This window comes from Lissotriton helveticus, chromosome 4_1 (genome assembly GCF_964261635.1).
Source record: "Lissotriton helveticus chromosome 4_1, aLisHel1.1, whole genome shotgun sequence".
Taxonomy (NCBI): domain Eukaryota; kingdom Metazoa; phylum Chordata; class Amphibia; order Caudata; family Salamandridae; genus Lissotriton; species Lissotriton helveticus.
Genome location: NC_136063.1, coordinates 935,068,836 through 935,093,856, shown reverse-complemented (window position 1 = coordinate 935,093,856; position 25,021 = coordinate 935,068,836).

Here is a 25,021-nt window from a genome sequence, read left to right as displayed (position 1 = left end):
GCGGGGAATATGGAGAATGGATGTTTGCTATATTTATTTTTGTACCTGCGAACTCTACTTTCATTTAAGGTCACTTGCAAGGTCAAAATAGACTTGCTTCTTACCTATAGCGTTTGACCGAAGATTGAAAAAAATGGTACCTGGATTTTAGTTTTGAATTATTTATGATCTGTGGTGCCGCAGAATGTGACCTTGTTTTTCTATGCTTCCTTCTAAAATGACAAAGGCAATAGAAAGGCGTCTATGGTGGTCTTTTTTGATTGTCGCAACGCCAGTCACCTTGTTTGAAAATAGTGGCTGTTTGATATCTTTATACCCAATATGAAGGAAAAAAAGTGGCAAACTGCAGTTTAAAAGTATTAGAGAACACAGTTGTCTTATGAGTGACAGACTGGAGTCAGAATTTATCCCAAGATTACACACTTAGGGTCCATTAGGAAGCCCGCCCGCCATCCTAACGGAGGAGTGGACCGCCCGCTAACAGTGCGGGGGTCCCGACAATGGCATTAGGATGCGCCCACCACACAGGCGGGCGCATCCTGTATGTTTACCATTGCGGCGGGCGGAGCAGGAATCTCCGGCCGCCGCAATGGTAAAAGTGCATGTTTTACTTGTCAACGCGCAACATGACAGGCACCGCGCGGTGCCTGCCATGTTGCACTCTGAAATGCGGGGGGGTACAATGGGTACCCCCCATGTGCACCCCCCATGCCACGGACTCCCAGGGGGGCCGCAAGGGGCCCCCGCAGGGAGTCTCCGCATGCATTTCTGTGGCGGCATTGCCGCCATGGAAATGCATTGTGAAAAGCACATTGTAATATGGCGGGCGGTGTCTACAAGACACCGCCACCATGTTACAGGTTTTCCTCCCCGGCCGCTAGGCGACCGGGGCGGAAAACAGGCAGCCGGTGTTTGGCACCGCCACGGTCCCCTCCGCCATCCTAATGTGGCGGAGGGGAATTGGGCTGATGATGTCGGGCGGATTTCCTCCGCCAGGCTGGTGGTAGCCACCGCCAGCCTGGCGGTGGAAATCCGCCTGACATCATAATGGACCCCCTAGGTTCAATTGTTGGCGGCGGGCCAACTTGCTGAGGCCATATTGTTGATGAGTGATGTTTAATCCATTAATTGCATATGGATATTTCGATTTGTGACGTGTTTATTTTGCCTTGATAACTTACCATATATTATTTGACTGAGATATTGTACGATTTAGTATGAGTCAAACTTGAGTTTTCATTCTTAAGTATAATTTGTTTATTATAAGGAGCAGATTGGATGCAGTAGAGAGCTAAATTAAGTAATAATAATATTATAATAATATTAATACCAGCATTTGTAAAGCGCGCAGCTACCTCAGGCGAGGTGTCCCGGCACTGCTCAGAGTCACATGGTGCTGGGCTAACCGCCGGCAATCGAACCATGAACCCCTGTGTTCGGAGACAGCCCCCTGGCCATTGCACCACATCTCTATGTTAAAGAGGGGGTAAAGATATTTGGTATATTAGTTGTGAATTAATGGAGTTAACTCAACAGGAGCATTGAGATGATGATCTGTCCAATGGAAACAATGCAATCTGCTTTAGTCATGCTCCTTCCGCTCTGATGCTGTCAAGTTTCTGTAGAAGCTTAGGATGGTGCACAGTATAAAAGGCAAGGGAGAGTTCACGTAATAATTGTGCCGATATTCCAGTTTTAATCTGCTGTTGTTTTAAAATCATCTCATGTGGAAATCAATGCTGCTTCTGTGCCTTAGCCATACAGGAATCTATTTTGGTAATATTAAAGTAGGTTATTTTCTCTGAATGTAGGAGTATGTTTTGAGGCAGATCTTTCAATTGTTCTCTCTTTTTGACTAAAACAGTTGATTATTGACCAGAAGTTAGAAGGTACTCTAGGCTCAAAGCCTGTTTAGGTTTGGGTGGGTTTTAAATAAGGCACTCAGAGTTCCTTTGGGGAAATACCTCTATCCAATGAGTTGTTGACTGTTCTGGCTGCATTGGCTACAGAGCTAGTCATTGACATGTGTGGTCTGCAGGTGTGTCTACTGGCCCATGGGTACTTACAACATTGATGAGGGATTGATTAAGCCTTGATGAGATTAAAGGCAAATGAATGCAGATGTTTTTTTCTTTTGTTATCTGGCAAACTATTGAGCTTCTGAATTGTGGTCATGACTATTGCAACATCTTCACGGATATTGGTGAAAATAAAAAACAAAAAGTATCTATATCTATATACACACCCTTGCTGGTCACAGTCACAGACTCATGTACCTACTCACATATTCACTCTGACACTCATGCACCCATTCATGTGCCCACTCAAACACTCACAAACCCATTCACATACCCAGTCACAGAATTATACACCCACTCACAAACTCACTGAAAGACTCTTGCGCCCACTCTTATACCCACTGAGAGACTTCTACACCCACTCAAATATACACTCAAAGACTTATGCACCTTCTCGCTAACCCATACAAAAAACTCATGCAGTCAGTCGTATACCCACTAAGAGACCTAGGCACCTACCCACATATGCACTCAGAGATTTATGGTCCTAGTCACAGACCCACTCAGGCACTCATGCACCCACTGAAAGAGTTACTCTGAAAGTTATACACCCGGTCAGACACCCAGTAAAAGACTCATACACCCACTCAGAGATTCACTGAAGCACTTATGCGCCCCCTCATAGATCCTGCCGCTAACTGATATATCCACTCACATACCCACTCAGAGAGTTATACACTCATTCATATTCCAACTCAGACACGCATACACCCACTCACATACCCACTGAGAAACATTTGCACCCAGTCAGAGACTTACTGAGAGATTTATCTACCTCCTCACAAATGCATTCAGACTTATACACCCACTAACTGACCTACTCAAAAACTCATGCCCATGCACCTACCCACTTAAAGGCTCATACATCCACTCACATACCAACTCAGACACTCATACACCCAGTCACATACCCACTCAGAAACTGTTGAACTCACTTATAGACTAAGTAAGGTGGTCATATATCCACTCAAAGGCGTATACATCCAGTGATATATTCACTCAGGGACTCATCTGCCCACTTACATAATCACTTAACTATCCTTACAGAGACATATGTTTTCAATCATATACCCAGTCAGACACTGATGCATCCACTCACATATGCCTTTCACATGAGAACTATCTGCTGTGCTCATTCTCTACTTGTTCCTGGAGTTTAGTCTGAACATTTTGAGCAAGGTCGATAAACACTGATTCTTGTTACTCTTTTCTGGTCAGGCTCTAGCACTTAGACAAAACATACCAATGCAGTTTTTTTTTGCTGGATATTTGTACTTTGATAGTATGGGGATGCATGTTTAGGTAACAGACACTTGGAGAGGGATCTCTCCAGGGAGGAGAGCAATCTCCACCTGTGATGTAGAAATACGATCTATGGCCTGAGGTATGAGGTCTGCTGACAAAGCCCAGAGATCTTCTTTTATATAACAATACTTCTTCTTACCAAGTGGAGGGTGGTTAGGCCTTATAGTCCTTTATCCACTGTCTTTATAACATGGCATCTCCCTTTATGATATATGGCCATGCTGAAATGCTAACCGTATTGATATTATTAATTTTGCTGTTGGTGGTAGCTTGTAAACTGCATTTTAGAGCACGTTAGTTAAAATAAATATTTTAAACTATTTTCGTGTCTCTGTCAGATTTTATTGTGGATAAGTACGAGAGTATGAGCGATAAGGTGTGTCTTGTTACTGCAATTCCTGAGAGATCAGGGAGTGTTGTGTTCTGGGGTGTCTAATCATTGGTTTCTCCATTTGTGATTAGGAGAGTGAGTGAGACACTATAGCTAGTCTGTCCTGAGTTTGTGGGCACTAAGGTGGTGGAAAGGCTAGGCGCCTATACACTGAGGTCCCATTTTCCTGCGCATAGTTCTGTATATATGCAGAATCCCTGCAAGAAAAGCTGGAGCTGAATGAAGACAGTTTTGCACATACAAAGAGTTAAAATGGAGGTGGTTTATTTAAAAAAAAAACATATATTTGGGTTGATGCTGTCAGCATGTAGGAGAATAAAATCAGGTAGTGTGTTGGATGTATTAGCAAGAAGTCCGATTATTGGCTTTTGTTTAAAAAAAAGAAATGTAATACAGACATGGATATGCTTTTGAATCTGTGAAGTAAACCACACCTGCTGCACCTCATTTGGAAGTATTATGATCCTTCTAGAATGTGTTGTGAACTTATGACCTACCGGTTCAAGTGGGTTGCCAGATACACTGCTGAGAGAGTATTGGGAGGAAGGGTGTTAAGAGACAGAATTAAAAAAAAAGAGGAGTTAGGACCCAATTTAATTAATTATACACTTTCCAACTTGGGACTGTGTAATAAACTATTGTGCAGTATTTACATGAAACAAAAACTGAAGGTAAATATAGGTTTGGACCCTGTTTTTTTCTCGCAATTTCTCTGAGATGTTTGCGAAGACATCGCGAACATGCATAGATAGGAATCTCTTTTTGAAAGAGAGGGAAAGGGGTAACAACTACTAACCATTCCCAAGTGGACATAGAGTAGTCTAAAATGAAAGACGTGATTTAATTTGCTGCCTTTCGCATTATCACAGAGTGCAAAGTTGAAGAGGTTGCCATTTTATGGTTGCTTTGTATGAGAGTTTGTGTGCTTAGTTTTTACGAAACCTAACAGTCGCACAACTATACAAAAAGAACTAAAACAACAATACAAAAAACAAACTCAATTCACTGGTATGTACACAACATTTTAATCATTTAATAAATCACATTAAAATGAAGAAGCATGTGAAACTTTGAAACAACAGGGTATCACAAACAAATGAAAATAATAGATGAGAATAACTGTTACTGGCAGTGGGAGTGGGTTTACATATTTTAAGATAGGTGACATATATAGTGGGTGTTACTTGTAGAGTATGTCTTTAAGATGTTAGTACCAAATGTTTTGTAAAGTAAGAGGAACATAAATCTGTGCCCCTTTATTACATTGTGTACTTTATAGAAAAACAACAGTATAGTACTGTTGAATATTACAATGTGCAATCCGCATCGTGACCGTCACTCACAATCTCATCTGCATATTGGATTCACATTAATTCATGCAGTAAATAAATTGAGTCGGACGGTCTGAACCAGTATGTGCTGCTCTGAGTCAGGAGTGAGTGTATTTACTGTCCAGTCTACGTCTACGTGCGGGGCGTTTGCCACATTCACATTGCCGTATGACTTGAAGAGTTGCAGACACCTGGTGTTACACTAGACCTGGCCCTCGTAAATAAGTACTGGTGCTAAGCACCGGAAAGCACCGATTCAAATTAAGCACTACCTTCACATTTTCTTCTGCTGCCTGAAGGATCTGCTTCTCTTCATCCTTCTTCTGAAGCCATTCCCCAACAGTGCACTTGGAAAAAAGAAATCTCTCTCTTTCCAGAAACCACAACCACCTTGTATGAATGCTGCTGAAGAGTAAAGAACCTTCAAGAAAAAAGATATGGGTGGGTCTCACTGTGAATATACTTGAAAAGTGTATTATCCAATCAAATCACTGTTTGTCCTGGTCACATTATCTCTGTGACTTCTGATGTCTTCGCGATTATCAGTAATGGTTTTAAAAAGTAATTTCCAATCACATATAAACAAATACATTACATTTGAGAATGTGTAAAATAGTACAAAGTTTGAATTGCACCACAATATAACTGTATGATTCATTTTTCGACTTGTTGAAAACCACACACTCATGGATGGCGACCAAATAAAAAACATACATTTTACAAAGGCCACATAGAAAAATACTAGTTAAAGGAGCCAACTAGCAAAGTCCTGAAGGCAAACACCACCTACACTATCCAAATAAATGTATTTTAAAGTATGTTGAAAATCTTGCGCTCTTTGCTAATGGCAACATCACTGAGACTGCCAGTGGCACTGCGAACAAAAAAAATACATTAAAAAGGTCAATTTTATGAAACTCACATAGAAAAAATACTAGTCAAAGCAGCCCACTAGCAAACCTCGAAAGGCAAACATCCCCCTACACTATCCAAATATGTGTCTACTAGACATGTTCAAAACCATGCAGCTACGTGGTTAACAAAGGCATCGTAAGTGCCGGTGGCACCACAGAAATAGATTGGTTTGTAAAAATATTATTTACAAGACAATAAAACTCTTTAAAAAAAATTCTGAATATGATGCTACTTTAATCCTTACTTTAAACAGAGTTTACATTACTGTCATTTGACTATGAAACTATATTTATATATGCTTATGAAATTTACAAAGTAAAACACACATTCTTTCTCCCCCAATTCTATTCTTCACTGGCAAACCTTCACAGATTAGACTCAAACTTGGAATGTGCACCATGATTTAATACTATACTGTTAAGTGACAAAATTGTTCAGAATTGTCAAACAGTGTTACCGACATAGTAATGTCAAATAAGATTTTTAAAATATCCAATTGTTCTTGCATATAACTAACTATGGGTCAGCTCTTTGCTATGTTAGAGAGCCCTAAAGAAATGACATTAAAAAGCAAAGGTTAGAGGGATGGTATACTTAGGAAATTTAATAGAAAAACACCATTGAAATTCACTGAAAACAACAAAAGGTTATTGGGGCGTTATAGTTATGAAATACAATTAAAAAAAATATTAGAAATCCACAGAAAAAAACAAAGGTTATATGGACATTATAGTTACGAAGTAGAATTATAAAAAACCTTTGAAATTCACTGAAAAACCAAAGGTTATAGAGACATTATAGTTAGGAAATAGAATTTAAACAAATGTATAAATACACTGAAAAAATCAACCCAAGCCCCTAAACCATTAGAAATCCATTGCCACCCTAAAATTACCCTTGAACCCAAAAAAACATACCCGCCCTAAACCCTAAAATCCCCTTGCCAACGAAAACCCATACCTACCCTAAACCCTAAAATTACCCTTGCCACCCAAAAACCCACACCCACCCCAAACCCTACAAATACCCTTTCCATCCAGAACCCCATACCCCCAAACCCTAAAATTGCCACCCAAAATCTCATACCAACCCTAAACCCTAAAAACGTTCTTACCCACGATAAACCCTAAAAATCCACTTATCACCCAAAAAAAACCATACCCACCTTTAACCGTAAAATACCATTGCCATTCAAAAACCCTTTCCCACCCTAAACCCTTAAAATGCCCTTGCACCCAAAAACCCATACCCAAACCCTAAACATTTCCTTACCACCTAAAAACCCATACCCATACCCACCCTAAACCCTAAACATTCCCTTTCCACCCAAAAACCGATACCCTCCCTAAACCCTAAAGTTCCCTTACCACCCAAAACCAATTCCCATCCTAGACCCTAATAAATCCCGTTGCCACCCAAAAACCCATACCGACCATGAATCTTAAAATTTCCCTTACCACCCAAAAACCCACACCCACCCTAAACCCTAAAAACTCTCTTAACATCCCATACTCATTCTAAAATTACCCTACCCGCCCAAAATCAGATACCCATCCAAAAAATTCCTGTATCACCCAAAAAGCCATACCCACCCGAAACCCTAAAAATTCTCTTAACACCCAAAAAACCATACCCACCATCAAGTCTAAAACGAACCAAAACGCATATCCACCCTAAAATTACCCTTGCCACCCAAAAGCCCACACCTACTCTATACCAGTGGTCGCTGGTGACATTTGAAAGTGGTGGGCCGTAAAAATATTGGCATACTGCACCGCAGCGAGCGAGCGTAGCGAGCGAGCCGGAACAACCTCCCCACCAGAAAATTTAGAAAAAAAGTAGACAAATGGTGCATTTTCAAGCCAATTTGAGAAAGCAGGAAGGTTAATAAAGCAATTGTAAAAGTGCAGTTATTACATTAATAAAGAGATATCATATAACATAGGTAGCTGCTTATTCAGTATATCCACAGAGCTTCATAACAGACTTTGAGATACAATGCATTGCTGAGTACCTCTGACGATTTTAGCTTCCTCAGTTCTGGTTTGCTTGTGATGTCATGCATTCTACCGATAGCATGCTACGACATTCTTCTTGTGACAAATACACATGGCATAAAGTCACAGCTTCAAGTCCGGACCCTTTCTTAAGAACTCAGAATACCAGTTCTTCTCCGGTAAGCCATACAATGACTATGGACTCTACGAACTACTGACGTGATGCCTTGGCTTGCACCAAATCGTACAAGATGGCTGTGCATGTAAGTTCCTGGCATGCTGATTCAACTTACATCATACTGGAAAAGACAACTATCCATGTGAGCACCAGCTTGCACATAATTGAAAGCTAGACTACACAAAACTGTAGAGCCAAACCAGTATCAGCAACATAATTTACAGATATCAATATAATACTATTGAACGATGCTCATTAATGTATCAATGAGTGTAATGCATGAATGAAGGTCTGATCTACCCCTCCATGAAAAAGAGGGAAGCACGGGTCTAGTCAATTATGTTTGCAAGAATGGCAACTGGAGTTGGCAGCGCATGAATGTGAAATACTGGGGTCCCTGAAAGTGGGTGCAATTTATGTGGAAGACCCTCTGGTCTCTGGCATGCAAAGAGGAAGAAATGCACACCTGACAACGTGCTCTCATCTGTGGGATCACAATTACTTTCTCTGGTCAATCAAAACCCACATTACCTCCATCCCCAATAATGGTTCACCACTATCCACCAACATTGGATTCAGTTTCCACAGTGTAACTCTGTCCTCGAGTTTGGACTTAGCACTAGCAAGCCCCTTCAAGCTGATTGACTGGTGTGCACCATTGACCATTCACTGTGCTACTAAGCGCCTTTGAAATGAGACCATGGAAAATGCCTTCCTGGGCTAATTATATGCCCTAGTATTCCCCCTAACTGCATAGCATAGATCACCCAGATTAAATTATAGTCTGTAGTTTTGCTCCGTGAACAAACATGTGACCTTTTCACCAAAGCATGACATAATAACGATACCCAACACACAGGCGATGAATTCCAAAGAGCAGATGGTGAAAAGAGAAGGCGATTCCCAGCACTGTGCTGAGGCTACTCTTAATCCCCAAAGCATGGCCACACGCACGAAAGTCGCAGCTCGCAATACTTGCGGAGGGGGAAGGGGGTTGCGCGGGGGAGGGGGCTGTGCGGGGGAGGGGGGTTGCGCGGGGGGAGGGGGAATGGAGGCTGCGAGGAAGTTTAACATTTAAATATAATAAAAGAAAACTTACCAGTCCGCGCCGCCTCTGCTCCACTGCTCCTGGGTGGGGTCTCACACTCCAGAGCAAACAGGGACAGCCGCAACGTCACTGACAAGCTCTCTACGTGCCAGGCCCAGGATTGGCTGAGGGCAGGGATACTATCTGCCCATTAGGAGACCGGGGGCTGCGGCATGAAGCAACCCTCGATCTCTTAAGGGGTACACTAGTGCGCATGTTCGGGCTGATCGTAAATATGATCAGCCCAACAACGAACATGCTCAGTAGCAATGCTGTGACGTGACTGTTTAGTGCCGTGCCTGCTGTCACTCAAACGTTAACGTCCTGTTATGAGGAGAGCTGCCGCAGCCCCACCCTCTTCAGCGCGATGTCCCTCCTTCTACTTCTTCAACGTTAATTCCAAACAGGAGTCCTGATTGGAATTAGCGTCGGAGAAGTAGAACAAAGAATTTGAATGGCATTAGTGGGGCAACACCCCAGCGCCCCCAGTGGATGCACCGCCACTGCTCTATACCCTAAAAATACATTTTACACCAAAAACCCATACTCACCCTAAACCCTACAAATACCCTTGTGTGAGGGCGTGCAAACACGGGACGAGGCTTCGGGACAGTTTCCACCCTTTCTTTCCCCGTCTCCCCTTATGTCTTCACAGACCGGACAAAGAGACGACTGGCCCTTTAAGGAATCCGAGGGGGCATACCACGGGACAGAGTCACGTGATCCGGAGGGCGGCTACTTCACGGAAGACGCGAGCCGGTTACGGCGTTCAGGAGGTCCACTCCACTACGCGAGCCAGGAGGAGATGGTGAGAACCTTCCTTGTACCGCCGTGGGGGAATACAAGGACGGAACCCGAGGACCTGAAGATCCCAATGGCGACGGAGGAAGCCGAGGACGCCGGAGGAGCGAGGGCCAGAACAGACGGGCAGCCAGACCTTACCTGACAACGCGAGCACGCCAGCCACGGCCATAGGGGGTTGTGGCTGCACAAGGTACGGGGTCGCTTGCAGTTTCCTTGGGGTAGAGGAGCGGAGGGGGGAAAAGGAGGGGGAGAAGCGGGCGGAACCCAGTAGTTGGTGGGCATAACGACACGCAGAGGGTGGTTTTGGAGCTAAAACCGCATGCACACTGGTGAAGGTTCGGCGGCACTTTCCCCCCTCACTTACCTGGCTTCCTGCGCCACGTAGCGTATCAGAACCCCTTCCTTGCGGCTATTCTTGTTCTTGTTTTCTTTTTCCCTTCCCGGTATCTGCACGAGCCTATCAGTCCTCTAAACCAGCCCAGAAGACCCTTTCGTTCAAGACAGAAGAAGGAAAACCGAGTGGGACAAACTACATCTCCCAGCATCCCTTGTTTTGTTGTGGACTTTTGCAACTGTAGTTCCCTGAACCATTTGCTTTTTGTGACGTAAATAAACCCTAGCAAGTATAAATTCCCCCAGTTGTCCTGGTCTGCTTCTCCACCGCATTACCCCTTGTCTTCTAGTACGCTATACTCCCTAACCCGTTAAATTGCACTTGCCACCCAAAAACGTATAACAACACTAAACCCTAAAAAGGTCCTTACCTCCCAAAAAGCCATACCCACCTTAATCCCTAAAAATTCACTTGTCATCTAGAGCACATACCCATTATAAACCCTAAAAATTCACTTACCACCCAAAAAACCTATACCCACCCTAAACTCTAAAATGCCATTGCCATTCAAAAACCCAGACCCACCCTAAACCCTAAAAATTCCCTTCCACCTAAACACACATGTCCACCCTAAACCCTAAAAATTCCCTTACCACCCAAAATCCAAACCCCACCCTAAACCCCAAAACTGCCCTTACCACCCAAACAACTATACCTACCATAAACACTAAAAGAACACCACCAAAAAACACATTCCCACCCTAAACTCTAAAAAATGTATATATGTATATTTACAGAAAAAAACAAAGGTTATATTGGCGTTATGGTTAGGAAATATAAAAAAAACCTTAAAAGTTCACTGAACAAAAGCAAGGGTTACAGAGACGTTATAATTAGGCTCAAGTTTCACTAGTTCAAAACCAGTGAAATTTAGCGGTTATAGTTAGCTCAGCTAACTATAACTCGCATCCCCCAATGCACTGCTTATGACCTCACATATTACATCACTCATGACATGGTCAGTGACATCACTCATGACATCACTGATGCCATATCAAATTACATCAGTGATGACATCATTCAGTGACTGTGAGTGTTTTAAAAAAGTTTATGTGTTAACTATATATACCAAGGTATATTAAGGAATCAGTGGATATAGGAGTGCCCGTGTGGATTATTCAGTGGATGTGTGACTGTATAAGTCAATGTAAGGGTGAGTGATTATGTTGTCTGAATGTCTGTATCAGTCTGTCAGTTGGTGTGTAAGTGGCTGTGTGGGTTGGTGAGTGGGTACGTGAATAGCTGTATGGATGATTAGTTGGTAGTCTGAGTACCTGTATGGGTGTATGAATGTCTGTGTGGGTGCGTGGGGGTGTGTGACTGGCTGCATGGATGAGTGAGTGGGTGAGTCAGTGACTGTATGGGTTAGTGAGTACATCTGTGAGGAGATGTATGGGTGACTGAGTCTGTGTATGGCTGTACTGGTGAATGAATGGATGTGTCAGTGGTATATGGGTGAGTAACTTCATATGTGAAAGGCAGTATAGGTGAGTGTTGGAGTATATGAGTGACTGTATGTATGAGTGAGGGATTGTGGGACTGGCTGTATGGTTGAGTGTGTGCTTGGTCACTGGCAGTATGGGTTAGTCTGTGTTGGTACAGACACGTGTGGTTGTAATGCTATGCACAGACTTGGTGGCATCACATCGAAGGGAGTATAGTGACATAAAATCCACTATAGATAATGTTCTATGCCATAGTGTAATCAAGATTCAGTTCCAAATGTGTGACCTACTAGTCTGCTGCGTATGCCGGTAGAGTTCGGCAACGAGAAAGTAGTACTGTAGTGCAGGCCTCGCTTGCAGAGGCTGGGATGGTTGTAGCAGGTTGCCAAGTTCACGTGCCTCTGGCTTGGAGCTTGCTCCAGCATGTGATGGGCCCCCTTTGACACATGCGGTGTCGGCAGGTAAGCAGTGAGGCCTGGGTGCGCAGGGGCGGGCAAGACGGGTTCGAGGACTAGCGGCCTGGGGTGCAGCAGGCGCACAGGATTGCAGGCACCACCGCTCATGGCAATGGCTATGGCCTCATGGCGGGGCGAGAGGTGCCGCCCTGGCAGAGATGTTGAGTATTCCGGAAGAGGACCACGCCCAGAGCTATGTACTTTTTATTCACACCCCCAGCCCACTCCGCTCACGCTTACGGGGGAGACGTACCCAGCTACATTTCCCCACACCTCCACTTCCCCACTGGCTGGGGTGACATGGTTGCGTCCACTGTTCACTACACTCCAAACACCAGTGGTATATGTTGACATGGACATGTCCGTGATCTGCATACTGCAGTCTGGCCAGCACATTCATGCCACACTTGGCATTGTGTACATTCTTATTCATGGGTCACTTGCCTCATTCGAATATGCCTGGGTCCCACCTCTTCCCACAATCTGCTATTGTGTGGCTGAGGTGCCATGTCGTTGATGGCTTCTGTGCATGGCTGGCCTAGATTCCCACAGTAAGTTGTGCTGTAGTGTCTGCTGTGTGTGCATGTTGTTTGGCATGTTGCATATGAGCTTGAGACGTGTGCAGTCCCAGAGTTGTGAGTGGCATGATTGTAGAGTTGAGGTGTGTGGTGTGTACATTTGGTATGTGTCAACAAGCAGTGCAATTCCGTGGGTGCCATCCTTGTATTGCTGGTTGTTGATGGACTGTCTGAAGATGTAGGGATCATGCACACTGCCTGGGTGGTTGGCGGTGACATTGGTGGAGATTCCCCGGTGGTCCGCTATTGCCTGGACATTGATGATATACGTGTGCCTTCTGTTGCGGGAATTGTGTGCGGTGTTGCCAGGGGGCAAAAGTAGGACATGTGTGCAGTCAATTGGCCCATAACATGTGCGAGTTGCCAGCTGTGGCGTAGACATCTTGCTTGGTCTCCGGATGTTTCTGCGCAGTGTGGAGGAAGTATAGATAGTGTGGTACCAAGTTGATGGTGTCATCCATGACCGTTGTGGGGGACTTGGATTGGGCTGGCTGTGAGACTCCTCCGACTCAAACGATTGTTGGTTGTAGGGTACCAATAGCCAAAGGGTGCAGCACAGCCAGCAGTATTGTCTGAGGTGGTATGTTGGTTGTCTGCTGTGTTGGTACTATCAGCCTATGGGCAATAGAGGTCAGGATGCAGAGGATGGTTGTCCCTTTGAGCCTGTAGTGGGCATTGGCATTCTCTGGTGTTGGGTCTGTGAGGTTGGCGCGTTTTCTGAGGGTCGCTGTCTTTGTCTGCGCTGCCTCAGTGTTGGTCTGGTGGGGAGGGAGTCCGGGGGGTGGGGGTGTCCTAGGGGTGGTGGCGGTGGGTGTTGTCGCCCTCCTGGGTGTCCGGTCTGCATGATCATTGGCTCCATGGCATCTGTTGCCCTTCAGGTGTGGCTCTGGCCTTGGCTCCATTTTCTGGTGCAGGCTGACGTCCGACTTTACAACAGGTCAGAGCAGGTGTTAATTTCCTGCTGCGAACACGCCTTGTCGCCTGTTTTGGATGCTCATCGCCGATCTGGCTGGTCATTGAGAATGTTGCGGAGTGATGTTGTCGCAGATTTTTGCATGGGAATGCCTACTCTGCATCTCATTAGTGATAGTTGCAGGGGTCATCTGTGGCGATGTTTTTTGTGGCTGCTATCGCGGATAAACTGGTGCTATGGGCTGTTAGCACAAGCTTGTGATTGGGGTGATAGATTTATCACGACTTTGACTGCGAGAAAGTACCAATAACTCTGCGATAACTCCTTGAGAATATGCCCCAAAATGTTTGGAGGAGTGTTGTCAAAGCCGACCAGGGATGTCCACCAAACTTTAGGTACCTTTAGAAGAACTGCCATAAAGGCGGTTCCTCTGAAGGTACATAGATCACTGCTGCTCCTGCAGTGATCTCCAAATATGTCAGTCTTCTGTCTGTCAGGCTGTCTTCCTCCACCCTGACAGACAGAGTAAAGTGTGCTATACAATAAATCAGGCCCGCTATTGGAGTGCTACACACTTTAGCTGACTGAACTCCTAGGGTAGGTAAACATTTACATCAAAGGCTGTGCAAGAGCAGACTCCAAATGCTGACAGAGCACTGTGGCCCGTGACGGCTCCTCTGCAATGGCGAAGGAATGTTGCTCCACTGAGAATGCAAAATAAACCGACAACAAAACAATTGATTTGCCATTTTTAGTTTTTCACTGGCAGCCGATGCTGCAGAGTGTATGGCAGGCCAGGTAAACCTCTCTACACTAGCAAGGGACTGCGAGGTGGAGTGGAGGGCACTTGTAAGTGTGCATGATGGTTAGGCCAGCTGTCTTAGGCTGGCCGAACAGACATGCTAACTTAGAATTTCTCCACCCAGCTGTATTGTACAGCTGGGTGGAGAAATGGCTCAGGCTCCCAGTCCCTTCTTGAGCACCTAACCAGGCAGCTCAGAACAATCCAGGCGCTGCTCTAACAGCATGAGAGCAGCATCTGGATTGGGTGGGGAGTCGGGGAGCCTGTGCTGGCCTAACACTTCCAGACTTGGAGCACCAAGGCATCCGGCGGATGGAGCAACAGCGCGAGAAGCAGGTAAGTTAATTTAATGTTTTTATTATTTGCTCCTGTGCTGCCCCACCATTTTATTTTGGAAGTAGAGAACCACCCTAGTGATTGCACAAGCTACCAGGAGATTTAAGGGGGGGGGGGCAACAGAGGTAAATAGGAACCTCGCTATTGGACAGCAGGTGGTGAGACAATAGATGTTTGGTAGTAATGAAGAGAGGATCAGTGTGATTGCAATGCAGCAGATCTCACGTGGTCCCATATATGTGATCAAGGATGGAAATAGGCAAATCTTGTTTAATACCAATAGAATCGGGTCTAACATTCAGGGTATTCAGGGATGTGCCAGGTACCAAAACTTTAATTTACCCAGTGGATTATAGTTGCATTAGGTGGACAGGGTAAGTCGAGATTTTGCTGTTGTCAGGCCATGCTGTTATCCCCATAATGAAGCCTTTACCACGGTTGCACCATAATCCACCATCTGCTACATAATTTGCTGACCCAAATTCTTTTCTTAGCTTAAATGAGTCAAAATTTACTAGAAAGCTTCACACCCAGGGGAGTGACATACACTTTGAAAATGTTAACTATTCTCTTTTCAATAGCTGATTACTGTATTGGGGTGATAATCGTATAGTAATACATGAATGTGTCTACCCAGAAAGAATCAATGTGGTTTAAAAGAACCAAATAGATGAGTAATTATTACATCTGTGCTGAGAATAGAAATGAGAGCTCACTGTAGGCCCTGTGCCAGCTTCAGAGGTAGGAGCATTGATTGTGTTGTCAGACTGTCTGTTTTGAGACGCCCTTACCTAAGTGTGGCTGATCACCCTCGCTGTGAACCACCTGGTGCCTTGCGCATTCCTGGAGGGTGTTACTCAAGCTGTTTGGAGTTGAAGCAAGGTCATTTTCTTATGATGACAGTTTCTGTTAGACTGAACATGTAGTATGCAATATCAAGTGATGGATGTGTTGCCATGCATTTTTTTTTATTATTTAGAGTTACATTCTTCCTTCATTTGATTCCATTGTTGTTCCAGTGTGAAGAGAAGCAGTCTGATGATGAAAGGTGGGTGGCTCGATTGAAGAAACGCTACTGAAGTTCGAATCTCCTACACAGCAAATAGTAAGATACTCTATCAAATTAGCTAAGTGACAGTCATGATCCCCAGCCTCTATTACATCTCTGGAAGACCACACGGAGTGACTTATGTGGGTGTCTCACTGCGGATGAAGAGTCATACTTGGCTTCGTGGATGGAAACATTTCTAATGAGGTTCTTTCTGAGTCAATGGAGGTGCATCTGTTGGTTCAACAGGCGATGAGCATCTCCAAAAGAGAGTGAAGAAACATAGGAGGAATGTCGGTATGGTCTTTGCAACCCCGGAGAAGAATACGTCTGAGAGATATTCCTAAAAGCTACAGCAGCGATGAAAGACTGTTCATGGTGTCACCATAACAATAGGAAACCCCGATCGTTTGAAGGCTGCAATTGACAAAGAAAAGCAACCATGGACCCAGTCCAACTTGCTGGTTTTTGTCAGCAACATTACCAGAAGGTGGGGACCAACACTTTAGCTTTGTTCCTGCTGATGGAGACTCTGTCACAGAGATAGGCACACTGCAACCAGTTTAAACATTCTACCACGTTGGCCTAGGCAGGTAAAACATGAGGCCATGTAGAAAAACGGAGAGACTACATCTTGCATCAGCACTGCGCTGAACGGCATAACAAGTGTTTAACTGATGTCGGTGACAAGCCTCAAAGTTAACTGACCAACATGTCCCTGCATTGAGAGATTGCACATCTAAAGCCAAATATTGAACTCACACCTAGGCCGATTCTGCCACTAAGCTTCCCTGCAGGAGCATATTATTGAAGGAGCACAGGAGCTGCAGCCAATGTGATAAAATAAGGTAGCCACGCAAGAACTGACATCAATAAATCAGGATGCTGGTTCGGGTATGAAGTGGTACAAAAGGGGGTGGCGATGGATGGAGCATCTGAACCAATCAAACACTCACACCCAGTCAACAGATCTGGGTTTAATCCATCACCGTTCTTTAGCCCACTCTGCCACCCCAGTTCAGACATGGCCATATGCAAATCAGTCTGACCCTGTGCCTCATGGGAACAGTCCAGCCCAAACTGCCAAGCCATGCCTTCCCTGGACCGGAAACAAGCTTCCGAGGACCAGTTTCTGGCATTTCAGCCGTCTTCAGGCCGGCTTGCTTGAATCCAGTGGCAAAGTGAGCAAGGGACTCACGTCTGAGCATACCCTGCCAACTTATGGCGAACAAAGTGGTACAAAAGGGGGTGGCGATGGACGGAGCATCTGAACCAATCAAACACTCACACCCAGTCAACAGATCTGAGTTTAATCCATCACCGTTCTTTAGCCCACTCTGCCACCCCAGTTCAGACATGGCCATCGCCACTTTGTTCGCCATAAGTTGGCAGGGTATGCTCAGATGTGAGTCCCTTGCTCACTTTGCCACTGGATTCAAGCAAGCCGGGCTGAAGACGGCTGAAATGCCAGAAACCGGTCCTCGGAAGCTTGTTTCCGGTCCAGGGAAGGCATGGCTTGGCAGTTCGGGCTGGACTGATCCCATGAGGCACAGGGTCAGACTGATTTGCCTATGGCCATGTCTGAACTGGGGTGGCAGAGTGGGCTAAAGAACGGTGATGGATTAAACCCAGAACTGTTGACTGGGTGTGAGTGTTTGATTGGTTCAGATGCTCCGTCTATCGCCACCCCCTTTTGTACCACTTTGTTCGCCATAAGTTGGCAGGGTATGCTCAGACGTGAGTCCCTTGCTCACTTTGCCACTGGATTCAAGCAAGCCGGGCTGAAGACGGCTGAAATGCCAGAAACCGGTCCTCGGAAGCTTGTTTCCGGTCCAGGGAAGGCATGGCTTGGCAGTTCGGGCTGGACTGTTCCCATGAGGCATAGGGTCAGACTGATTTGCATATGGCCATGTCTGAACTGGTGTGGCAGAGTGGGCTAAAGAACGGTGAAGGATTAAACCCAGATCTGTTGACTGGGTGTGAGTGTTTGATTGGTTCAGATACTCCGACCATCACCACCCCCTTTTGTACCACTTGGTTCGGATATGAGGCCTTTAAGGATTGGTTTTAGTTTGTAGAGTTGTAGAACCCTGCAGCTGAACTCAGTTACTGTGTGCAGTGTTTCGGCTTACTGTATCATTTACTCGGACATGCACTGGGATGGGCAGAATGCTATTGTGTTAATTGTTGAGTTATTTTGGCATGATTTTGATTTGATTTTGATCAGGATTTGGCATCCTAGTAAATTGTTGAGTTATTTTGGGATGATTATGACTTTGGCAGTGTGGGAGCAAGGGCACATCTTTTTTGTTGGTTTACAGAGTTTTATATAGCGTGAACCTGACCAAGTATTGGGTATCAGGGGGCTTTACATATCACCAGTTGCTTTACATGAGGACACATTCATTTTTTTTGTTAGGCACAGGGAGATTAAGTGATCTGCCCAGAATTACAGGATGTTCAGCGTCATTGCCGAGACTCGAACCCGGTTCCCAAGATTCGAGGCCGACCACCCTAGCTGGTAGGCCAACTCCTCTCCCCATGCCACCACCCTACTCCCTCACTGCCAAAGAATACCGCACCCTGCCCGCCAGTATATTTGTTTTCTGGTTGTCTAGTGGGCAGTCCTTTGGCAGTCCCACGGCATTGATTCTGAAGTCTGTGCCATCCAGGAATGGGGGTGCATGCATACAGGGTGGACCAGAGTGCCACCCTGCATGCATCCCCATGGCTTTAGGCACCAGGTAACCCTGTAGGGCCACCGTAGTTCATTCTCTGCCAGCCATATCATGGCGGGGTCGCTGCCATGAAAAGGCTGGCAGTGAGGAAACCCTTAATAAGCTTTGCCGTGCCGCAACGGCACGCCAGCATAATGCTGCACCACACCGCTGCAACACCACCATGGAATGACAGTTCCCCATTGGTTGCAGCAGGCCTGTGGTGGTCTGACTGCCAAACTCAAAATAGGGTGGTCAGACCACTGGTGAGGAAGTAGCCAGATGCCGCCATTGAGGACCCCCTAAGTCTTTACCCCGCACATTATCTGACCAAGAGCCATTTGACTGCTCAGACACAGTCCGCTGAGAGTCAAGCGTGTAAAGGGTGTACTTGGCCCAGTTTGTACAGACACAGCAGGACTATTCATTGGATGCCAGAGGCAACCAACCCCAACTGCCACTGCTCTGGCCCAGTAGTTCTTATGTGCGCGGTGGTTCCCTGAACATTCTCTGAAACCCAGAATGTGTGGATTAATCATGCTAAGTCGAAGTAGAATATATCTTGATGCTAAAGGGCACTGACAGCAATCTGGCCCTCAGTAACCATCATGTTGTGGGCACACTGGTACCCCAGCACCTTTGGTACCATGCATTACATCTGCCTGACACTGTATCAGTCGGGAACCGCCCGACCGTAGGTCAACAGTTCCGACCGCCTGATTTTGATGCATCCATTCTACAATGGATTCGGCCTGCAGCACAAGCTTCCATTGTAGAATGGATGTCTTTAAACATCCCTGCACCTTGTGGCAGGCACCATGCAGTGAATGTCACACAGTACAAGGATGTTGAGGGTCCCCGTAAGTGCACCCAGGCCCCTAATGGGAGGGCCAGGGGGAAGGGAGCCCTGCTAGGGGCTCCCAATGTCACTTTCCAACAGCCTTTCTGTGTCAGAAAGGCTGGCATGGAATGGCTGTCAGAAACTGACATCATAATGCCAACGGCAAATTTGCTGTCATTAAGGGATTATGCTGTCTTTCCAATGTACCGATTGGCTCTTTGAGCCCATCAGAAGAACCACAGATGGTCCCTTCACCTGCTGCTTCGTAATGCGGAGTTTGGACCATTGGGGCAGATGTTGCTGGGTCCGATGTGCCATCGGTGTCCGGGCCACAGACATCGTAATCAGCCCCTATGTGTCTATGAATGGATGGGTGTCTACGAATGCTTATGGAGGGCTAGAGGAATTTCCCTGGCACAAATAAAACCTCTTTGGCACATTATTTGCATACTTAATACATCTGTGTATTTTGCAGGCATAATGCTGACCATGCTTGACATATTGGGGTCATCTTGTAAATACCTGGGATAATGGTGGCCCTAGGTCAATGGTGCCCTTCTTGACTCTATTCTAGTGGTGCCCACCCTTGCTATGCTTGGAGTATTTTCTGGAAGAAATGAGGCTAATCCCTCTTTTAATAGTGGCCCTAACATAATGGTGCCCATCCTTAACATGACACATTGTGGATTTTCTTGACCTAATTGTGCCTATCCATGGCACAATGATGGCTCTGGTCCAAAGGTGCCCTTTCTGGCTATCCAAGTCATTTTAATGATGGCTGTCTCCAAACAATGTCTTTTTTTGACATATAGTCTGCATTTTTGGCATTGGAGGGAGTGATGCTTGTGGCTCACTGAAATGTACAGCCAGAGTGTCTTCCTACCAGCTGCAGAGCTGCTAACAGAGGTATACAAAGAATTAAACATTAGGGAGGAAGTGGGCTCACTAGGAAGGGTCGCCACTCAAGTGTACCTGTAGGCTGATCTTGGGAAGACCTCTGTTCTTTGATGTGGGGTAGAGAGGACTTCCTGTCACTGTGGGGCCTATTTACTAAGTTTTCATGCAATGTAGCACAGCAACAAAGTTGCAGCATTCCACTGCATGAAAGGGAAAGAGCAAACCTACCACTAAGATATGGAACTGTTTCTCTCTACCCCTGAGCAAATGCACTTCAAGCTGCCTGACGTTCAAAATCACAAGCATCTAGATTAGAAAAGAGTTTCCCTGTTCATAGGGGCTGGGTTGAAAACATAGGTTTCTCTAATTCCAGAATGCCATGGAAATTGATTGTCATGAGACATTATACAGGGACCATCCCTAGTGGTCTGCTTAAGTGGCAAGCCAGTCCTCATTTAAAAGCTAAGGAAACAAATGGAAAGATGGAGTGAGAGATAGAGCTGTTTTTTAATTCTTCTCTGCAGTAAGAGTGTCAACCTCCATTATTTCCACAATGTTTGTTAAAAAAAACAACAACCTTGTAATCATGTAAGGGTCTCACAAAATGTAGATGACCAAAAGTGATTGCAAACAGTTTTGCCTCTACGATTAGTCTAATGTTCACAATCCTGCTCATCCATTACAAAAATTAATAAATTAATAGACAAGGAAAGGTGAATAGATTTCACATGCCTGGGCACCATTGCACCCCAGAAACTCTAGTATGCTTCTTTCAGCCGGACCATGAAAAGTGGGCCAAGGGAGATAATCCACTCAAGACTAGAGGGTGAGGAACCCAGTTTAATACCACATCAAATGAATAGTACAGCAAGGTTGTCACTAACATGCCTAGATCTGTGGATTAATGGTGTCTTCAGATTAAGGACCCCTTTAACTAAGCTAAAAAAATGAAAGATGCCAGGGAACCTCAAGAAAGAAGAAAATAAAATGTAGGGTAGTGAAATAGATACACAGATCTTCCTCCCAGATCACTCCCCATGAGAAACTGTGAAAAACCTGAGGGATTGAAGTATTCTGTCACTTTTCCATAGTTCATCCCCAACAGCTAGGATCTTTCCTTCGTTTTCACCATAATAAATATCCTTACCTTTTGTTTTTATCTCACAAGTCATTAAATAATATTGCTTCTCTCTTTAGCTCTGCCCAAGCCTTTGCCCCTTACCTGTCCTATATCATTTCTATCAATGGTCCTTCACTATTTAGATGTTTTTTTACCTATACATGGAACAATACCTACCGCACTAGGCATTACAACCTAGTATGCATAATGTTTGCTTATCCCACTAACAATGATACTTTTATATGTTTTATTCCTGCCCGAACTATGATACTTCTATCACCAATGATGTGTATACATGTACTTTTGACTAAACCATGATACGTCGTATGATTCCTTGTACTCCAATCGTTATTTTCCAACAACTTTATCCCAATCAAACCTTCCCGGTTCACCTCTTCCCCCCAACCCTAACTTTCTAACGTCTCCGTTTGCCACGGCCCCCCTCCCCCAAACACCCACCCTTTCCCCCATTAATCCTTTCTCCTCACTATACCCATCATTCTCCCTCATCCCCTCCTCCAGCCTTCTTTTCTGTTCCATTCTGCTTCACATGTTCTTTATTTCCTCCCACTTCGTGAATTTCATGTACCACCTCTTCTTTGACGGTGATTTTCTGTACATTTTGCACACGTGTAATTTCGTATTTTTGTATATATTTATATACTCTTTGATAACTTACTGTAATGCCTGACCGCCCTTTATGCGCCGCCCTGAGGAAGCCCCAAGCAGATAAAGCCAATGTGAGGGGGCGAAACACGTGTTGGCTGCAACATGGTTCTGTTTTTCTCTGGGATTTATAATTTGCCTTTGTTCTGAATGACTCTGAATGTTATAAAGAGTCAAGTACCGCATTAAAACTACAGAGGAAATAAATGGAATTATCTCCATACAAAGAATGACTTTTTCCTACTTGTCCTAGAATAATTTGAAGTTCTGTATAAGTAATGGGAAAAATGTCTCCCATTGCCAAGGGCAAGTATTCTACTCTAAATATGCTCTATTTGATGCAGGCTTGCTAAACATCTGGACCCGTTACCCCCTTTCCTTCTGCCCATTCTTTAGATGTTGCATACTCCAGTCCCATCACTCTGCTCACTCTCCTCCTGTTCCATCTTCATGCATACTACTTCACCCCCACAGCAGTTGTATGTACATTTGGAGAAACACACATCTTTTAAACTGGTTCTGCCAATTGTTTTCTTGGTGAACCAGTAGCCTCATAACTTTCCAAATGGACAGCATTCCTCAGGCTGATAAATCTGGCCTGGTGGATTCCCTCTGCAATGAAACATTTTCTGTGAGAAGGAAATATTGCCTAATGGCCAGAGCAGCCCACTTTTGAAATGAGGAACAAATCTCGAGGCCGAGGTTCAGCTCAGCACCCAGTAATTTTGGGGCAAATCACTTAATCACCTGTGCCTTAAAAAGGAATATGATCTTGTGTAAAGTAGTTTGGTGCTCATGAAAAGAGCTCTAAAGCTCTTGGACCAAGTTCATGCTATATTATAGAAAAAGGGTTTCCTCATTCCATTTTCTCTACAATCATGTTACGTGTTATTTTTTGGGAAACCCTCATTTATCTATCCTTGACATCTTATATGAGTTTTTTTGGCTCTGAATACCATTTTGCACCCCTCTTTTCTCTCCTACATCCTTATCCACTCACTCCAGCTCACTTCAATCTGCTTACCACCTCATCATTTTGAGATCAGCCCTCTTCGTCTGATGGCTCTCTTCTCTGTGAGCAACAGTAATTTTCCTGTACGGTTGTGCAAAGCAGCCCAAAAACAAAATACTCTTCGGTGCCATGGTATTTTTATAGCAGTCACTTATGGGTTAACATCATGTAATGTTGATTTTAGTGCAGACAAAGCAGTCTCTGGACTGGATTCCATAAAGAGTATAATTTATGATTGTACTAAAGCAAGAATTCTCTGTTATGTTTGACCACGTAAACACCATTAAACATTTCTCACATTTAGTCAGTCTAGCTTGTATTTAAAGCAATTTATCTCTTAACAAAGAAGAAGTAAATACAGTTTATATACAAGTGAAGGTTAGTGCTCTTCGAGGCAGCATGCAAATACACAGTAAATGCAAACTCTGTGAAATTGCATCACTTTCCTTGCCTACACTTACAATGAAAACACACAGACTCTTTATTTAGATTCCCTTCCTCTTTATGACCTGGCTTTTGTTTAAATTTATGACCAAGAATGTGAAAACAGCACTAATAATTGTGCTATTTGTAAAGCTGCACTGTGAAGGCTCCAGTGGTTCTTACTTTGTTAGTATTTAATGCTTACTTACATTACAGTGACTGGGACTTTCTACATAAACATGGCCTTTGCGGTCTCTCTCCCCATTCACACTCCTAGCCTTTCTTTTAAGGTTTCGCCTAGGTAGCACATGCGCTGTCTCTTAGAGACATGCTGTATCTAGAATATGGGCTTCGGGAACCACCCATCTTTTTTATTGGTTTCTCTTGCTGTCATATGTAAATGCCAGCTTTTGATTGTGTATACACTTAGTAGTCCATTCTTTAGGACTTTTGTAACTTCCCACGATGAATGCCTCTGTTTCTTGTGCTCATACTTTTGATTTTAAATACATAACTTCTGGACACACTTTTTGGTTGTTGACCTTTTGCTTCCCAGTTAACACACAACGCATTTGCATTTCATCATCAGAATCTCACCATCAGGCACGTTGGGAGCGTGCCCGTTCCTTACACTTCACTCTCCTGCATTGGCTTTTGAGCTAACAAACACACAGAGCATTTGCCTTTCTTTGTTTTTCTGATCATCAGATGCATTTTAAAGGGAGCCTGTTCAATTCAGTGCAGTTACCCCTTCTGCTTTTTTTCTTTTGATCTGACATTGCGTGTTCACCCGATCCTGCAACTGTACAGATCCAACCATTGTCTATTTATATTTGTTATGAGTTTACATTTATTTAATATCATCAGCATATTTTTATGGAGCTGATGCTGATGATGAGGCACAAACCCAGGTCCCAGGCCCAAAGTCTGTAACTCGGTTTATTATGCCACAAACCTAGCCTGTATTATTCTTATGTTTGTTGTACTGCTTTATTTGTTCACAGCTCCTCCTTGTCTTGTTTTTCATGTGCAGTGATGATCTGATCATTAAACAATATGACCCAACGTGTACATTCTAAGATGGTCACCTCTTCTCCTGCTTCATCTGCAGCCCCTCACTCATCACCTTCTATCAGGACGCCAATAGCAGTGACGCAGCACCCACGAAGCGCTCTCCCTCAAGTAAAATGTCTTTCCCCACATGTGGTAGGGTAGTTCAGCTCACTGCTATGTTGTACTGTGTGACTGTGGAGAGAGGTGCAGAAAACATAGCTGCCTAGTGTTTGCA